At 45.1% G+C, this 17,675-nt stretch overlaps 1 long non-coding RNA gene across 1 annotated transcript; it reads right to left on the reverse strand.

The window, feature by feature from the left end:
* Nucleotides 1-254: 254 nt before the first annotated feature.
* LOC131705427 (uncharacterized) lies at nucleotides 255-1,511 on the reverse strand. Its single transcript, XR_009310389.1, has 3 exons — nucleotides 1,433-1,511; nucleotides 1,085-1,216; nucleotides 255-773 (listed from the first exon to the last, which is right to left on the reverse strand). It is a non-coding gene; the product is annotated as an uncharacterized LOC131705427 (long non-coding RNA).
* Nucleotides 1,512-17,675: the final 16,164 nt, after the last annotated feature.

The following is a 17,675-nucleotide window of genomic DNA, read 5'->3' on the forward strand; positions in this document are numbered from 1 at the left end:
CACGAAATGACAGATATTATTAAATAACCAGACACAAGGCATTTATTTGCTTATGGATTGCATTTATAAAGCACTTTTTATACAAAAGTATCGCAAAGCACTGTACAGTACATAGCAAGAAAAAAATAAATAAAATAAAATACATTTGTATTTATGTCAACTGCTTTAATGCACCAAACTGGTAGAGAGCTGAACAGGTGACAATAAACTAAGTAACACTATTAACTAGATATACAAAAGTTAACCCTCCCCTTTTCCACTCTCTCTCTACATGTTCTTTTGGGATTCCATGACACCAACCCCGACCCCCCAGATGAATGTCCAAGGACCACAACACAGGTAAGCAAGCTTCATTTTTTATTGCAATTAATAGCCAAGTAATCTTTATAAAAATAACAATTTACACAAAAATACAACCCCAACTAAAACTATAAAAACAAAATCTATCTAACACAGCAATTCTTCCCAAAACAACTGGCTTATATTACTACTATCTAAAAACAAGTTCAATTGTGCAGATAGGCAGGAAGGGCCCCGGTAACCCAGCTAACTCATGGTACTTCTCGACCGTGATAAGAGAGGCGAGGCACAGAAAGATGTAGCCTTGTATTCCTTGTGTCCCGGTTCGTAGTATCACTCCAGGCCGAAAATGGTCCTTGGCCTCTTTGCTATAGACCAGCCCCACACAGACAGGCCCCGTCCAAACCCGGGGCCGGCTTCTTCCCGTCCCAAAAAACACCAAAACAGCTCAAAACACCAGGCTCAGGTACCTGCTGTAACAAGCAAAAGACAATCAAAGCCACCATACAGGTCTGTTGCGACGTATTGTGTCCCAAATTTAAGTTTGCAAAGACATTCCAACAGGTTATCTTATATACAGATCACCACAATAATCTTGTACAATCAGTAAATGTTATCAGACACACTTCATAATTCCTTTATAGTAGTAAAGTCAATATGTGTGTTGTACTGTCTAATAGAATGAAGTCCAATTGCACACTGAACAAGATTAATCTAGCCACAACCCAGACGGGGTTCACCACTCAAACAAAAGCATTACTGCTTGGTTGTAACTTCCCTTTACCTATTTGTCCAATTTTTTCAGGTTCTTCCTGCAGCCTGTTCCTCCAGCAGCTTCTCTCATCCACGTCCTGGTCTGGGTCCTCCAGCAACACAGTCTGTCCTGCTCTCTGTCTGCACTGTGCTGACAACACAGCTTTTATAGGGCAGGTAATGTTTTAATGGGGTAATCAATCAATCAGTCAATATTTATTTTATATAGCGCTGCGACAGGATTGGCAGAGGTTGAGGCTCAGAGACAGTTTGAAGTTCAAAATAAAGCTTTTTAATAAACAAAAATAATCAAATAAACAGGCACAAGGGCCAAACAGAAAGGTTTCAAAACACAAAATAGACACAAAACAAAACTTACAAAATAAATACAGCTTCCAGGCTGGGCATTGCCTTCACTGGTTTCAAAACTAACAAAACAGCACACACAGAAAAAACACTTCTTCTTCTAGAACTCTCCTCCTAGCCAGGGCCTCTCCCCTGGCTTTTATCCCCTGTGGCTGGAGCCCAATTAATCAATAATTGCTGATTATTCAATTAGGGCTCCAGCCACATTCTCACATGTTTTCCTGGCAGGGAGGAATTTTAACCCCCTCCCTGCCAGTCCCAACCACGTTCATAAAGATGGGGCAGTCCCCCGTCACAAGCGCCTTTCACAGTGGACCACCATCACAAAGCGCGTTACAACATAGTGAGGAACAATGAATAATATACTGAGCATCAAAAGAAACTTATCACTTATATTTGAGCATCAAAAGAAACTTAACACTTAAATTTGGATAAAATTCACCAGATGTGATCAAAAAATGACAAACTGTTTTAGAGCAGGTGCAGCGACTTTTTATTGTGCTGATTAACAATTGACATCACGAAGATGCTGCAAAATGATCTGTCGATCTTGGGCAGGTGTTGTGACTCTTGGTCTCCCGGTTCGTGGCCTGTCATTGACAGAGGGTGTCTGGTTATACCGTCGCGCCAGGTTTGAAATTGCTGGTTGTGAGCACCCATGACGGCGAGCCACAGTACACTGCCCTAGTCCAGCCTCCAACATGCCGATTGCACGAAGGCGCTGCTCTCTTGACAGACATATTGTTTTTTTCTGTGACTTCCTTTATTGCTTCTATTCAAGCTTGCAATTCAACAGCTGAAATCACTCCATATCCAGTGTCCAATCAACTGTCTCACTAATTAGGTGATTAAGTGCATATGCTTCAGTCATATTCACTCAAGCGTGTCGTGGTCAAGGATGAATGGTCGAGTGATTAAAAGTTAGCCAGTGCAGCTGGGCAAGACAGGGGTTAATGTGATCATGTTTTTTACATCTGGTAAGGATCCTAGCAGCGGCATTTTGAACCAGCTGCAATCGGTTTATGGCGCGTGATGGAAGACCACCATAGAGAGAGTCAAGAGGAGATGAATGCATGACAGAGTATCTCTGCATCCAGAAGGGAAAGGTAGGGATGGACCTTTGAGATGTTTTGGAGGTGGTAGAAGGAGGATTTGACTACAGAGGAAATTTGGGCATCAAATGAGAGATTAGTATCCAGAAGTACACCAAGGCTTCGTACAGTGGAGGAAGGCAGCAGCAGACTGTTTCCGAGGTTCAAGGCAGCATGTGGCAAAGTGGTTGCTGATTATGTACAGGTGCAGAGGTGATGCAGTGCAGGAATAAACAGACAGAGATTTCTCTCTGTAGCTCTGCATGACAGAGTATCTCTGCATCCGGGAACTGCTTCCATCATAGAAAACAGATTGCATGCGTCTGGATAGGTAAGAGGACATCCATGAGAGACAGGTTCCAGAGATCCCAGCATACTTCTGAAGGCGGTCAAGAAGAATGCTATGATCTATGGCATCAAAAGCAGCTGTTAGGTCAAGGAGGACAAGCACAGAGGGAGCAATAGCATCAGCATTAAAGGAGATCATTCACAATCCAGAGCAGAGCAGTTTCGGTACTGTGATGCGGCTGGAAGCCAGACTGCAGAGATTCAAGCAGAGTGTTATCTATGAGGTGTTTCATCAGCTGACTGGCTACAGCACTTTCAAGAGTTTTGGAGAGAAAAAGAAGATTGGATATGGGACAGAAGTTAGATAAGACAGCCGGGTCGAGGGTTTTTTGAGCACTGGCATTACTCGGGCAGTTTTGAGGGCAGCAGGAACCAGGCCTGATGGATAACAGGTGATGTAATTAAGTTCCTCAGAAAGTCAATCAGTTCTTATCATGTGATAACCCGTGTACTAATAATATATACAACAAAATAATCAACACTCAAAGCAAAAACTGAACGTAGTAATTAATATAAAATGAAAACCAAATCATCACAGCAAAACAGTAGCAAACAGTGCAAATCAATCAACCAAGAAGTAAAAAGTGCAGTACTCAGGTTTGATCACTTGTGACATTTACAAATCACAGCTTTATTACATATGCTTAACACTGTGCTTTAGAGTTTCACTCAAACAAGATGTCACCTGACAACCATGGATTTCTAGGTGAGATTCTCTAGAGTACCTGTTCTCTGTGCGTGGAAACCACAGCATGAGAACGCTACGCATGGCTAATTTGCATATCGACCTCCTCCTTTCCCCTTCACTTGCATGACGTCCGGTGAAAAGAGGGTCTCTTCTCGAGTAAAATAAACTGAGCCAATGAAAACCCAACATGTACAGGGTCATTTCTCACAATGTCTCGAGAAAAATTAGAACATACATGGAATCTCCTCCATTGTTAGCTTAACAATAAAGCATTTGATTTTAAACCGTTTTGTATAATATTTTATTTTGTGGGGCTTCTAATAGTTTCTTGTTTAGGCTTTGATATTGAGCTGGGTGTTGCCATTCACTGTTTCAACATGTATGTGTGGGTTTTGTCTAGTAGAGGGAGCTGCTGCTGCTGCTGTTATGACGTTTTGTGTTTAAATCAACATCAATGTTCTTTTCAGTTAGCCAGTCACGGAAAACTTTCAACTTTCTCTGAGATTTGCGTTTGTAAATCTCAGAGTGTCAGAGCGCACTCTGACCGTTCGTAAACTCCTGGAGTGCTCTATGGTGTCGTTCGAAAGAGGAGATGAATTTCGGAGTGCTCGGAGCACAGTCTGGCCGCTCCAGCTTCACAGCTGGATTCTCAGAGCATTCACTTTCAAAATGGCTGAGTTAACATCTTGCTGTGGTGGATGCTGGTATGAAGATACCGTGTAAAACATGCACAGACTTGCAGTGTATCTACAGGTAAAAAAAATGTGTAAAGTACTTAAGTATGATAAATCAATAAATACTTCGGGTCTGGATGGAAGATGGACTCAAATAATAATAATAATAATAATAGTGTCCGTAGCGTGTGTACACCACCAGTACATGTATTCTTCTTATTATTATTATTATTGTTGTTTATTGTCATGCACTAATATTATTATCGTTTCACTGTTTTGATTGTTTAAGGACACTATTTTGATTTGTGTGAGCACGGTGTGATTTGAGATGTTTTTTGTTTTCACCCAGAGCATGCACACAGAACTGAGCTGTGATAAATGACACTAATAAATAAATGCAGATTGCTTACAGGTGTGGCCAATTGAACCACTGCATATAAACACTGTATGCAGACTCGGAAAAAGAGAGAGCTTGGGGAGCCCCGGAGAACGGGCAGAGACAGATTCGAGAGGAGATTTGGAAGCAGATTCGGAAGCAGAGAGAGCTCGGGGAGCCCCGAAGAACGGGCAGAGATTCCAGACACAGATTCGAGAGGAGATTTGGAAGCAGATTCGGAAGCAGGGAGAGACCAAGGACAGTCTGAAGAACGAGCAGAGCAGGGAGATCGAAGACAGAGAGACTAGAACAAGAGGGAGGAATGAAAGCCAACAGGGTAAAAGTGGAGCGAGCATGCAGCAGCTGGGATCCGGCCTGACGGAGAAGAGAGGCAGAGAACCAGCACTTGGGGAGGTGCAGCTGGGATCAGCAAGCAGAAGCAAGAGGTGGGGTGTGTCAGAGAGACGAAACCAGGAGAACTATCATTACAGCCGAAAGGTGGAAGAGGAGCCGAGGACATCACAGCGGCTAAAGACAGATGGTCAAAGAAGAGTTAAGTACATTGCAATTTAATTATGTCTGCATGTCGCCACGCAAGCACATGGATTTTCTAGTCTGTTTGCTAAATTGCAGAGGAGATCATTGACTGCACTTGTGTTTTATTGCATATGTATACAACTTCCTGTCTGTCTTGGGCACTGTGGAAGGGTGGGGGTATTCACTGACACAGGAGACAGAAGGTTTTATTTGTAACCACCGCACAGGTGCCCAGATTTATTTATTTTCCTTATTTATTATTTTATTTAGTTTAGCCCACAGAGGGTGCTGTTGTCCGTGGTCTGGATACTGCCGACAGTAAACCAGGACCACGGGGTTACCAACACAGGTATCCCAGTCCGTGCACCTTCAAGTGCTCAAAAATAATAATGAAAACAGAAGGCGAAAGAAAAAGGGAAAATAAAACACAGTAATAAAACTACAAACAAAAGTGCTGCTTATGCAGTGCCCCCACTGCCGCTAAGCCGGTCAGCACGGGTCTCCATCCTACACTCGGCTATGCCTATACGCCGGGGTTGGCCAGGGTTCCCCGTACTTCTACACATGTCCCCTCGGGTACGTGTCTATTTATATTGCTCTGTGCAAATTAGTTTTGGGTTTTTATGAACGGCTGCCCCTCAGCCGGGCTCGCCTGCTCCTTGTTTCACGCTGGCCTTTTCTGCCAGCAACACTGTATTTCCCCCAACACGGCCACCCGAGCGCATAACCAAGCCAGTTCTTATGGGCCGAGCAGTCTCCCAAGGCCCGCCCCTCAGCCACTCGGAGAGAGGGAAAGCCCACACACCCTCTTCCCCACCTCTCCGTGTCATCGCCATGACCGACAGGCGGATCCCACAAGACTGCTGACCTCTACCTGCAGTAATACGAATGTGCCAGACAGTCAGTCCAGATCTCCCCTGCTACAAGCACCCTGTTGATAGAAGTACTAATTGCACAAATACGAGTGACTTTATATGTGTGGAAGTACTTGTTTAGTGAAAGCAACTTGCCCTTTAGTTAGACAGCGCTGATTGTATAAGTATATTTACCCTTGGTCTTTTCATGTGTACCCGATTTCCTATTATATTAGTATTGGTTTTAAATAGTATATAATTTTAGTTGTTGTTTTATCTATGAATGTAATGTATCCAGTTAACTGATGATTTTAGTGTTTTTAGTATTATTTGTAGGGATACTTCGCTTGTTTATGTATACTGATGTGTCTATGTTTATCATTGATAAATTGCTTTAGTATTTATTAGACACACAGTCTCCCTGAACTGGAGTAAGGATTTGAATTGCACTATTTGTGCTTGTTTTATCCTGAGTTGGAGTGCCAGAATGGGACAACTATCCCTCAATATGTGAGACGGCATTGGACCATCGCTGGTGTGCTGTGTGCGACGCAAAGCCCTACCTTGTTGAAGGCTGACCGGTGGAGGGGCATCAGCAACGCCAAGGAAGGACTGTCCGTCTAGACCACCTTAGTCTGTAGGTTGGGCCCGGTGGTGGAGTGGCGCCCCCTGTTGTGGATGAGGTAAATTTAAATACGTCCGGTACCGATGATCTGGCTAGGAGAACTGGTTAGTAGAAATTATAGTTTAACTGCTTCTTAGTTATACTTCCGGTTCCATTAGAGATGTGCTAGACGCATGGAGTAGTAGAGCATCTACGTCCTTTTGAGGCTCCATTACTACAGCGATAAGGAAAAGATTCTTCAGCTTTGCAGAGAACTGGGTCCCCTAACTTTCAGAGGAAACCGTGTCCATATATTCCCAGACCTGAGCGTGGATCTTGATCAATGCAGAGCGGCATTTACTCAAAAAATCTGCTTCGGAATGCTGGAATTAAATTTGGCCTCCCTCACCCTGCATCTCAGATTCACTCACAATGGCTCACAGCACATGTTTAATTCACCTGAAGAATCCGAGTGATAGTCCCTTGGAGGGTTTGGTTTCATTGTTACTTTTGTTATTTTGCTGACTTGCCTGTGTAGTGCATTTGCGGTTGTATGGTCTGGTGTGGGAATTGTGGCCTTCTATCAGTATAACATTGCTTCAGTAACCCCTTTAATTGATATGAACTGTCTCAGGTCTTATGGCTCCTAGCAGCAATCACCCAATTAACTTAATGAGCTCGAATGTCAAGGGGCTAAACCATCCAGTAAAACGTAACACAGAGACTGGGTGTAGGAATTGCCTTTCTGCAGGAGACCCACCTTCGCATATCAGACCACTCCCGGATGCATAAAAGCTGGGTGGGGCAGATCTTCCACTCAAATTGAAATGTTAAATCCAGGGGAACAGCAATTTTGATACATAAAAATATTCCATTTGCACCTTCTAGCATAACTGTAGACCCAAATGGCAAGCTTTTTAACATTCCCCTTATTCTTGCCAATGTCTATGCTCCTAATTGGGATGACAGTCAGTTTATTAAAAAAATGTTATCCTCCCTACCGGATCTAAATTCTCACCAACTGCTTTTAGGGGGGTACTTTAATTGTGTCTTACACCCTTTTCTGGACTGCTCTTCCACTAAACCCTTCTCACTCCCTATAACTGCTCAAGCTATTAACTCCTATTAACTGCGACCCATGGCGGTTTCAAAAATCCTACTGCAAAAGAGTATTTCTTCTTCTCTTCTGTACATCATACATATACTCGTATTGATTATTTTTTAATTGATTGCAAACTGCTTCCTTCTGTTTGTAGCTCCACTGATAGTAGCACAGTGATTTCTGACCACGCTCCCTTGGATCTTGGGATGTCCTTTCCTAATGAGGCCATGTCTTGCCCTCCTTGGCGTTTTAACTCTATATTGCTTTCTAATGCAGACTTTGTTAAATTTATTAAATCCCAAATCATTTTTTTTTCTAGAAACTAACACCACCTCTGGTATCTTGTTCGGCACATTATGGGAGACCTTGAAGACCTACCTTCGCGGACAAATGATCTCCTGTACAGCTCAAGCGGCGCCTTGAGCAGCTCTCCAAATTGTCTGATTCTATTTTGGAAATTGACCGTATATATGCCAGTTGTCCCTCACCAGCGTTATTTAAGAAACATCTTGCCTATCAGACAGAATTTGATCTACTCTCATCATCCCAAACTGCACAATTATTAATCAGTTCTCGTTACAGAATTTATGAACATGGTGATAAGACTGGTAAACTTCTGCCGCTTCCCGTTTGATTACACAAATTCTAACTGATTCTGGTTCAACATCTAATGACCAGCAAGAAATTAATGACCAATTCAGGCACTTTTACTCTACACTCTATAAATCAGAATCATCCACTGATTCCTCCTTCATTGATACATTTTATGAACACCTTAATATTCTGTCCATTGATTTCCAATCCAAATCTTGTTTTGGAGGAGCCTTTATCCTTAGAGGAAATAACTAGCGCGATTGGTTCCATGCAGTGTGGTAAAGCTCCGGGCCCTGATGGGCTCCCGTCATAATTTTTTTAAACATTTACTGACCAGCTCCCCCCACTCCTGAATTCTGTGTTCTTGGTATCATTTAATTATCAGTCTCTCCCCCCAACGCTATACCAGGCAGCAATTTCTTTACTATTAAAAAAAGATAAAGACCCCCTTTCTTGTTCCTCATATCGCCCTATCTCTCTTTTAAACGTGGATCTGAAGATATTAGCTAAAGCCCTAGAGGTTCTGGTTTCTCTAGATGCTGAGAAGGCCTTCGACTGTGTGGAATGGGACTACCTCTTTAAAACCCTTCAAAGATTTGGCTTTGGCCCCAATTTTATTTCCTGGATAAAAACATTATATCTTGCACCAAAGTCATCTGTCGTTACTAACAACACACGTTCTCAATATTTCTCACTTCACCGTGGCACAAGACAGGGCTGTCCACTCTCCCCCTTCTCTTTGCTATTGTTGTTGAACCCCTTGCCATATCTCTACGCAGTAACCTGCTTATTCAAGGAGTAGTGTGTGGGGGGCAGGAACAGAAAGTATCCCTATATGCAGATGATCTCCTTCTTTATATTACTGACCCTCTGACACCTGATGTCCGTTCTAGAGCAGTTTAGCAAATTTTCAGGTTACAAACTGAACTTGCACAAGAGTGAATTGTTCCCGTTCAATTCAGACTTTTCCGAATTCTCCGTTCATAATCTCCCTAAATTTGTATATCTCTTTCAATGTATCCCAATCTTTATAGCGAAATCTTTCTTTAACACCTTGGATAGACTAATATCTTCCTTTATCTGGAACGGCAAAACACCACGCATTCACAAGATTTCCTTCAAAGGCCTAAATCACTGGGAGGTATGGTCTTGCCTAATTTTCGGCTGTATTACTGGGCTGCTAACATTCGCACCCTGTCTTTCTGGCTGCACTCCCACCTTCAAAAAGATCACCCAGCTCGGTTACACATTGTAACATTTTCCTGTGCACCATACTCACTTCCTGCACTTCTTTACTCCTCCCTTCCTCTCTCCACCCCTCGCTTTAGTAACCCTGTCATTCGTCATACTCTACGGATTTGGTCTCAGTTTAGAAATAATTTTGGTCTGCAGTTGTCTTCAATCCTAGCTCCTGTTGATGCTAACCATTTATTCCCACTTTCATTATTGGACACGGCATTTCGGACTTACCGTAATGGTATTAAAATGTTGAGTGATTCATATATTTAAGGAATATTTGCCTCATTTGAACAGCTCTCCCAAAAATTGGGTCTGCCGAGAAAAGACTTTTTTCGATACCTTCAAGTGCGACACTTCGTTTGTAAAACGACAGTTAATTTCCCGACAATCCCTCCTAAATCCCCTCTAGATTCTATTATAGTGTCAAGCCCTAATTCGAAAGAAAGTATGTCTCAGATCTATAGTAATATTTGTACACTGAACTCTACCTCTCTATCTAAATTTAGGACGCTGTGGGAGGAGGACCTTGGACTGGTCTTCTCAGATGATGAGTGGTACTCTGTACTTGTTCGAGTGCACTCCTCATCTATCTGTGCAAGACACGGCCTAATACAGTTTAAGATTCTTCATAGGCTTCTGTGACAGGGAAGTAATAGGGTCCCACTGTAATCCGCCCTCCCGATCTCGTGTGGCGTTGCATAGGGCAGCCCGAAGTCGGGGCGAACGACCTGAAAACGATCATACTGGGAGTTCTGGTGTGGTGGGTCGTTTTGCCTTGACTCGGAACCGCACGGTCGCCGGGCTCACTTTCTGTAATCAGCTGTGCTGTGTTCGCCGGTTGGCTGAGGCGGGGGCATTAGCTGATTGCAGAGGCGGGGTTGGGCAGTTTTTAGGCTGCGCTGTTTCTGCATTCGGGCTCTCTGTCCTGGGTTAGCAACAGGAGTTCGCTGGGCTGTTGCGTGTGTGTGTTGCTACTTACCTCTGCTCCTATTCCAGACCCCTGAACAGGCGGCTGCCTGCGTCCCGACTACGTTCTTCTCTTCTCGAGCGTATGTTTTGGAAGTACCCGGAAGTCTCATTTCCGCTCAGGGCAGTGAGTGCTGGAGTATGCCGCAGCTAGTGCGTGAAGGAGCCAACTGCAGACACAGCGCCACCACCACTAACGTGGCCATCTAAAGAACGGCAGCTACTATCCTTTGGAGCACTACATTATTATTGTGTGGGACTTGTTTGTTTACTCTCTTTATTTTTTAACCCGGTTTTACCATAGTTGGTACTACCGGGGGTTGTTGTGTTTGTTTTTGCAATACCTGCTACTTTGCCTGGGTGCTGACTGTGGTTTTGGCCCTTTTTTTTTTTTTTTTTTATTTAATAAACTTCTACTCAGTCGCCAGGTGGCACTGAGGTTTGCCCACAAGCTTCCTCTGTGTGTGACGCCCTTTCTGGTCCCCCCAAAGACAACACCCACTACCCTCTAACAGCTTCATATGTCTAAAACCAAATTGGCTAAAATCTACCCTAAGATAGATCCAACTTGTGATCGATGCCACCAGGCTCCGGCCTCCCTGGTCCACATGTTTTGGACATTATACTTTCTGGAGTTCTATTTTTCAAACCTTTACTGATGTCCTACAACAACTCTTAAAACCCTCTCCCGAGATCCCTCTCTTTGTTATTTTACCTCAAGATGTGACCATGTCAAAACTTTAATCTGATACCCTTGCTTTTAGCACCCTGTTAGCCAGGCGGCTTATTTTGTTGAACTGGAAGCAGTCTGCCCCGCCCAGCCATGCTCACTGGATCAGGGATGTGATGCAACATTTAAAACTGGAAAAAGTCAAGTGCACTGTTCAAGGCTGTACGGATAATTTTAATGCTGCTTGCGATCCTTTTCTATCATACTTCAAAAATCTGAAATTGCAGCCCCCACTTTAGCTGGGCTGCTATGTACTATCTAGGCACATTTGTACTGTACCACCTTACATATATATATATATATATATATATATATATATATATATATATATATAATTCTCCTGTTATCTGTATATTGTATTACTGATTGCTTAATTTTGCTTCATTGTAATGTAAAAAACCTGCTTCTTAGTTAGTTATTTATGTCCCTTTTTATCATTGCTGTATACCAAATAAACATACTTGATTAATTACCTGGTTGTCTTGTTTGGTGTATTCTGCTGCTGGTCCCCTCTGTGGATGCCTCGAACCTGTGTGACCAAAGAACGTGGGTTAAATAAAATTATAAATATTGTCCTGTTGCTATCCGCACAGGACTGGCATCGTCGGACCTGAGGGTGTTGGACTGTGGTCCTCCTTAGGGGACCCATTTAAACCTCCATGAACCTTTCGTACACTATTTATAGATTACATGTATTACACCGTGTAACAATTTTTTTTTTTTTGGTTCCTGGGTAGTAAGTGTTATTTCCTAATTGCTTATGCCTCAAAAGTATAGAAAATGGCTATTATTCCCCACAAACTTTGCTTTTGTGACCAGGACAGTGATATTTTTAAATTTACCTATTTTCCAGAACATTCCAGATAGATTCAGTGCTGAGTAAACTTGGAGTAACTTCTAGAACTTTCTAGAACTTTCCAGTAATATAAATAGTAGTATAAATACAGGGGCCTTAAGCCCATACTACCATACCCATACTACCCCAACCAAAAAGACCTCAACGACTTGATTAGAGATCTTGGTCTCACCAAGTCCAATGCCGAGCTTTTGACGTCTAGGCTCAAGCAGTGGAACTTGTTGGATGAAAGTGTGCAAGTCGCAGATCAGAGGAAGCGTCACCAACCTTTTTCCAGCTTCTTAACCCGTCAAGATGGGCTCTGCTTCTGCCACAATGTAACCAGTCTGTTCGAGGCAATCGGAATCGCCTGTAACCAGAATGAGTGGCGCCTCTTCATTGACAGCTCACCCAGGAGCCTCAAAGCCGTGCTGCTCCATAATGGTAACAAGTACCCGTCTCTTCCCCTGGCTCACTCGGTGCACCTCAAAGAGGATTACAATAGCATCAAGGCCTTGCTGGACACCTTGAAGTATGATGAGTACGGCTGGGAGGTCATAGGAGACTTCAAAATGGTGGCATTCCTGATGGGTCTCCAAGGCGGTTTTACCAAGTTTCCCTGCTATCTTTGCCTTTGGGACAGCAGGGACACCAAGGCGCACTACCACAGGTGGGACTGGCCACAGCGGACCGAGTTCTCTGTGGGGAGGAACAACGTCAAGTGGGAGCCACTGGTGGACCCCCGGAAGGTGCTGATGCCACCACTGCACATCAAATTGGGCCTTATGAAAGAATTTGTCAGAGCTCTAGATAAGGAGTCGGCAGCCTTCAAGTACATTCAAGACTTCTTCCCTAAGCTGTCTGAGGCAAAGGTCAAAGCCGGTGTCTTTGTCAGACCACAGATAAAGAAGATCCTGGAGTGCAATGAATTCCCCAAGAAGCTCACTAGTAAGGAGAAAGCGACTTGGAACAGCTTTGTCGCAGTGGTTCGGGGCTTCCTGGGCAATCACAAAGCCGAAAATTATGTGGAGCTGGTTGAGACTCTGGTGAAGAACTACGGCACAATGGGCTGTAGGATGTCCCTCAAAGTCCATATCCTTGATGCTTATCTTGATAAATTCAAGGAGAACATGGGAGCGTACTCGGAGGAGCAAGGTGAGCGCTTCCACCAGGATATACTGGACTTTGAACGCCGCTACCAAGGACAGTATAACAAGAACGTGATGGGAGACTACATTTGGGGGCTGATTCGTGAAAGTGATTTACAGTATATCGTAAATCTCGAAAAACTACTCACTTCTAAATCTTTTGTAGTCATTTTTGTATTACTTTAGTATAAATACATGTTAATTTGGATTCATATTTTGTTTTTTTCTGACTTTATGTGAACGAAAAGACACAAATTCCTGTTTTCTCATTGGAAATAGGTAAATTTCAAAATATCACTGTCCTGGTGTGGCAATGTGCCCCGCCCCTGTGTGCATATTATGTGTTGTATGTTGCCTGCGTGTGTTAATGTTGGTGTTTAGTACGTTTTGTTTTATCTATTTATTTTGGCGCAAGTGCCGTGTCCCGTGTTTTGTGTTTCAAACCTTTTATTTTCTGTTCTGTTTATTAAATGCTGAGCGCGATCACGCGCCCAGCTTCACCAAACCACATCTCTCTGTTTATTATTTCCTGGCTCTGGTCTGACGCCACCCACTCCGGCCGTCTTTGTGACACGTGGTGTCCTGCGTGGGATCTACAGCGCCTCCAGGACTCAGGCCAGAGCAGGAACCGCATTCTTGGATTTAAAAAAAAAAAAAAAGAGAGAAAAAAAAAAATGGCAGAAGACGCCATTAAAGTGCGGGACTGGATGCTGGAAAATGCTGGGCTGGAGGCCCAGTCTATACCAGTAGTCGTCCGGTTCCTGCGGTTTATGGATAGGGAACGATGGGAGGCTTATGCAAGGGAACAGACCGTAAGCACCTGGGAGGAAGGTGTGGGTTTGGTCCTCAGCTACCTGGAGGCAATTATAAGTGGAACAGCAGCCCAGGTAGCAGGTCCACCAGCAGAGGAAGAATGCCTGCTGTCCCCGTCTCCACCAGCAGAGGAAGAATGCCTGCTGGTTTTGCGTCCACAGCCCGAACGGGAGGAATCCTGAGAGTCCACAGCCCGAGCGGGAGGAGCCTGAGCGTCCACAGCCCGAGCGGGAGGAGCCAGAGCGTCCACAGCCCAAGCGGGAGGAGCCTGAGTGTCCACAGCCCAAGCGGGAGGAGCCCGAACGTCCTACGCCTGAGTGGGAGGAGCCCGAACGTCCTACGCCTAAGTGGGGGTAGCCAGAATGTCCACAGCCCAAGAGGGGGGAGTCGGTGCGTCCACAGCCCAAAAGGGAGGAGTCGGTGCGTCCACAGCCCAAAAGGGAGGAGTCGGTGCGTCCACAGCCCAAAAGGGAGGAGTCGGTGCGTCCACAGCCCGAAGAGAGGGAAGTCGGGGCTTTCACAGCCCCAGGACCCAAGCTGCCAGCAGAGGGAGAATGCCTGCTGGTTCCACCTCCACCAGCAGAGGGAGAATGCCTGCTGGTTTCCCCGTCAAAGGCGGAGCCGCACCAGTTCCCTGCAAGAGAGGCAGAGCAGCACCAGTCCCCTGGAAAAGGGGGAGACTACACGCTGCTCCCACCTCCATCGGCAGGAGACTACACGCTGCTCCCAACTACACCGGCAGGAGCAGAGCAGCTGGAGCTGCCTCTGCCTCCGCCACCTCCACCGGAAGGAGCAGAGCAGCAGGAGCTGCCTCTGCCTCCGCCACCTCCACCGCTTCCTCCACTAGGAGCAGAGGAGCAGGAGCTGCCTCTGCCTCCGCCACCACCACTTCCAGGAGCAGAGGAGCAGGAGCTGCCTCTGCCTCCGCCACTGCCAGAAGCAGAACAGCAGGAGCTGTCTCTGCTTCCCGTACTTCCACCACAGGGAGTACGGTGGCCGGAGCCCCAGAAAGGGGAGCTGTCGGCCACGAAGAAGGGGGAGGAGGTCTGGAGACCACCAACCCCAGCAGCAGTTTCACTGCCGGAGATCGTGGGGGAGGTCTGGAGACCTGCTCCCACTGCAGCAGTTTCGCTGCCGGAGATCGTGGGGGAGGTCCGGAGACCTGCTCCCACTGCGGCACTTGTGCTGCAGAAGAGACTGTGGCCGGAGCCCCGGAAGAGGGAGCTGCCGGCTACGAAGAAGAGGGGAGGTCAGGAGACCATCCCCCAAGCAGCCTTTCCGCTGCCAGGACTGCCCCGGCTGAAGGAGTCAGTCTGGGAGCTGTCAGCACGTCTGCTGACAGCATGGCCAGTAGCAGCCTGGCTACTGGCAACATTGCCACCTGTGGGCCCCTGGAAGCCTCCCTTCCCAGCCCGAGACTTTGGCCTGGACTGCTGGATTTTTAAGGGGGGAGGTGGCCGTTGAGGCCATGTGTGCTTTGCACAGGGGGGGGGGTATATGTGGCAATGTGCCCCGCCCCTGTGTGCATATTATGTGTTGTATGTTGCGTGCGTGTGTTAATGTTGATGTATAGTCATTGGTACACGGGATATAAACGGGTCTGTGTTTCACGTGTATTTAAAAAGTGTAGATTTGTATTTAGGCACGAGGAGGGCACAAATCACTTCACATGCTGGTTAAATGTAATATGTGAGCACGGGATTGCAAAGAATTAATTAACGTGCTGGGATTCAAGTAAGTAATTAATTAGTAATTGAATCCCAGCACAACAGTATATATAGATGCACATTTCTGTCACTCAGGGTTGGGTGTTCGGTGAGTGGAGAACGGGAGAGAGAGAAAGGAGTTAAAATAAGTAATAATAATAAGAATAATAAGTGTTTTGTACTCACAGTGTTTGTTTGTCTCCGTGCACCGTTTGTTTAAGTGTAGTACGTTTTGTTTGTCTATTTATTTTGGCGCAAGTGCCGTGTCCCGTGTTTTGTGTTTCAAACCTTTTATTTTCTTTTCTGTTTATTAAATGCTGAGCGCGATCACGCGCCCAGCTTCACCAAACCACATCTCTCTGTTTATTTATTTCCTGGCTCTGGTCTGACGCCACCCACTCCGGCCGTCTTTGTGACACCTGGTCACAAAAGCAAAGTGTGTGGGGAATAGCCATTTTCTATACTTCTGAGGCATAAGCAATTAGGAAATAACACTTACTACCCAGGAACAAAAATTGTGTTATATAGTGTTATTAAAGACATTAGTATGTAACGTTGAGCAGTAAGTTTGTAGCAGGAAAGAAGACGCAACAGGTTTTCAGGGCTAAAGGCAATGACAATTGTCAACACTTTTGTTTAGCTCTTTTTTTGTTGTTATCAGGCCATATGTATTAATGATATAAAGTATAGCACTAAATGGATATAACCATGTAGCTACAAGTATATATGTTTTTTTAGATTCTACAGGATCAATACAGCACGCAGATTATGCAGACACAGGACTTGAGGGGCAGTAGCAGAATTAAGTCTTTTTGCTGGAGTCTGGAAGCTGTGCTTTTGCTCATTTCTTTATAAAAGAAGAAAGATAAATTGTCCTGGTGAGCCCTCTTGGCTAAAAGAATACCAAACCATCATGCATCTGCTCAGAGACGGGCTGAAGAACAACAGAGACTCACTGAAAGAATACCAAACCGTCATGCATCTGCTCAGAGACGGGCTGAAGAACAACAGAGACTCACTGAAAGAATACCAAACCGTCATGCATCTGCTCAGAGACGGGCTGAAGAACAACAGAGACTCACTGAAAGAATACCAAACCGTCATGCATCTGCTCAGAGACGGGCTGAAGAACAACAGAGACTCACTGAAAGAATACCAAACCATCATGCATCTGCTCAGAGACGGGCTGAAGAACAACAGAGACTCACTGAAAGAATACCAAACCGTCATGCATCTGCTCAGAGACGGGCTGAAGAACAACAGAGACACACTGAAAGAATACCAAACCGTCATGCATCTGCTCAGAGACGGGCTGAAGAACAACAGAGACTCACTGAAAGAATACCAAACCGTCATGCATCTGCTCAGAGACGGGCTGAAGAACAACAGAGACTCACTGAAAGAATACCAAACCATCATGCATCTGCTCAGAGACGGGCTGAAGAACAACAGAGACTCACTGAAAGAATACCAAACCATCATGCATCTGCTCAGAGACGGGCTGAAGAACAACAGAGACACACTGAAAGAATACCAAACCGTCATGTATCTGCTCAGAGACGGGCTGAAGAACAACAGAGACTCACTGAAAGAATACCAAACCGTCATGCATCTCCTCAGAGACGGGCTGAAGAACAACAGAGACACACTGAAAGAATACCAAACCGTCATGCATCTGCTCAGAGACGGGCTGAAGAACAACAGAGACACACTGAAAGAATACCAAACCGTCATGCATCTGCTCAGAGACGGGCTGAAGAACAACAGAGACACACTGAAAGAATACCAAACCATCATGCATCTGCTCAGAGACGGGCTGAAGAACAACAGAGACACACTGAAAGAATACCAAACCGTCATGCATCTGCTCAGAGACGGGCTGAAGAACAACAGAGACTCACTGAAAGAATACCAAACCGTCATGCATCTGCTCAGAGACGGGCTGAAGAAC

The sequence above is a fragment of the Acipenser ruthenus genome, chromosome 2, assembly GCF_902713425.1.
Source record: "Acipenser ruthenus chromosome 2, fAciRut3.2 maternal haplotype, whole genome shotgun sequence".
In the NCBI taxonomy this organism is placed as follows: domain Eukaryota; kingdom Metazoa; phylum Chordata; class Actinopteri; order Acipenseriformes; family Acipenseridae; genus Acipenser; species Acipenser ruthenus.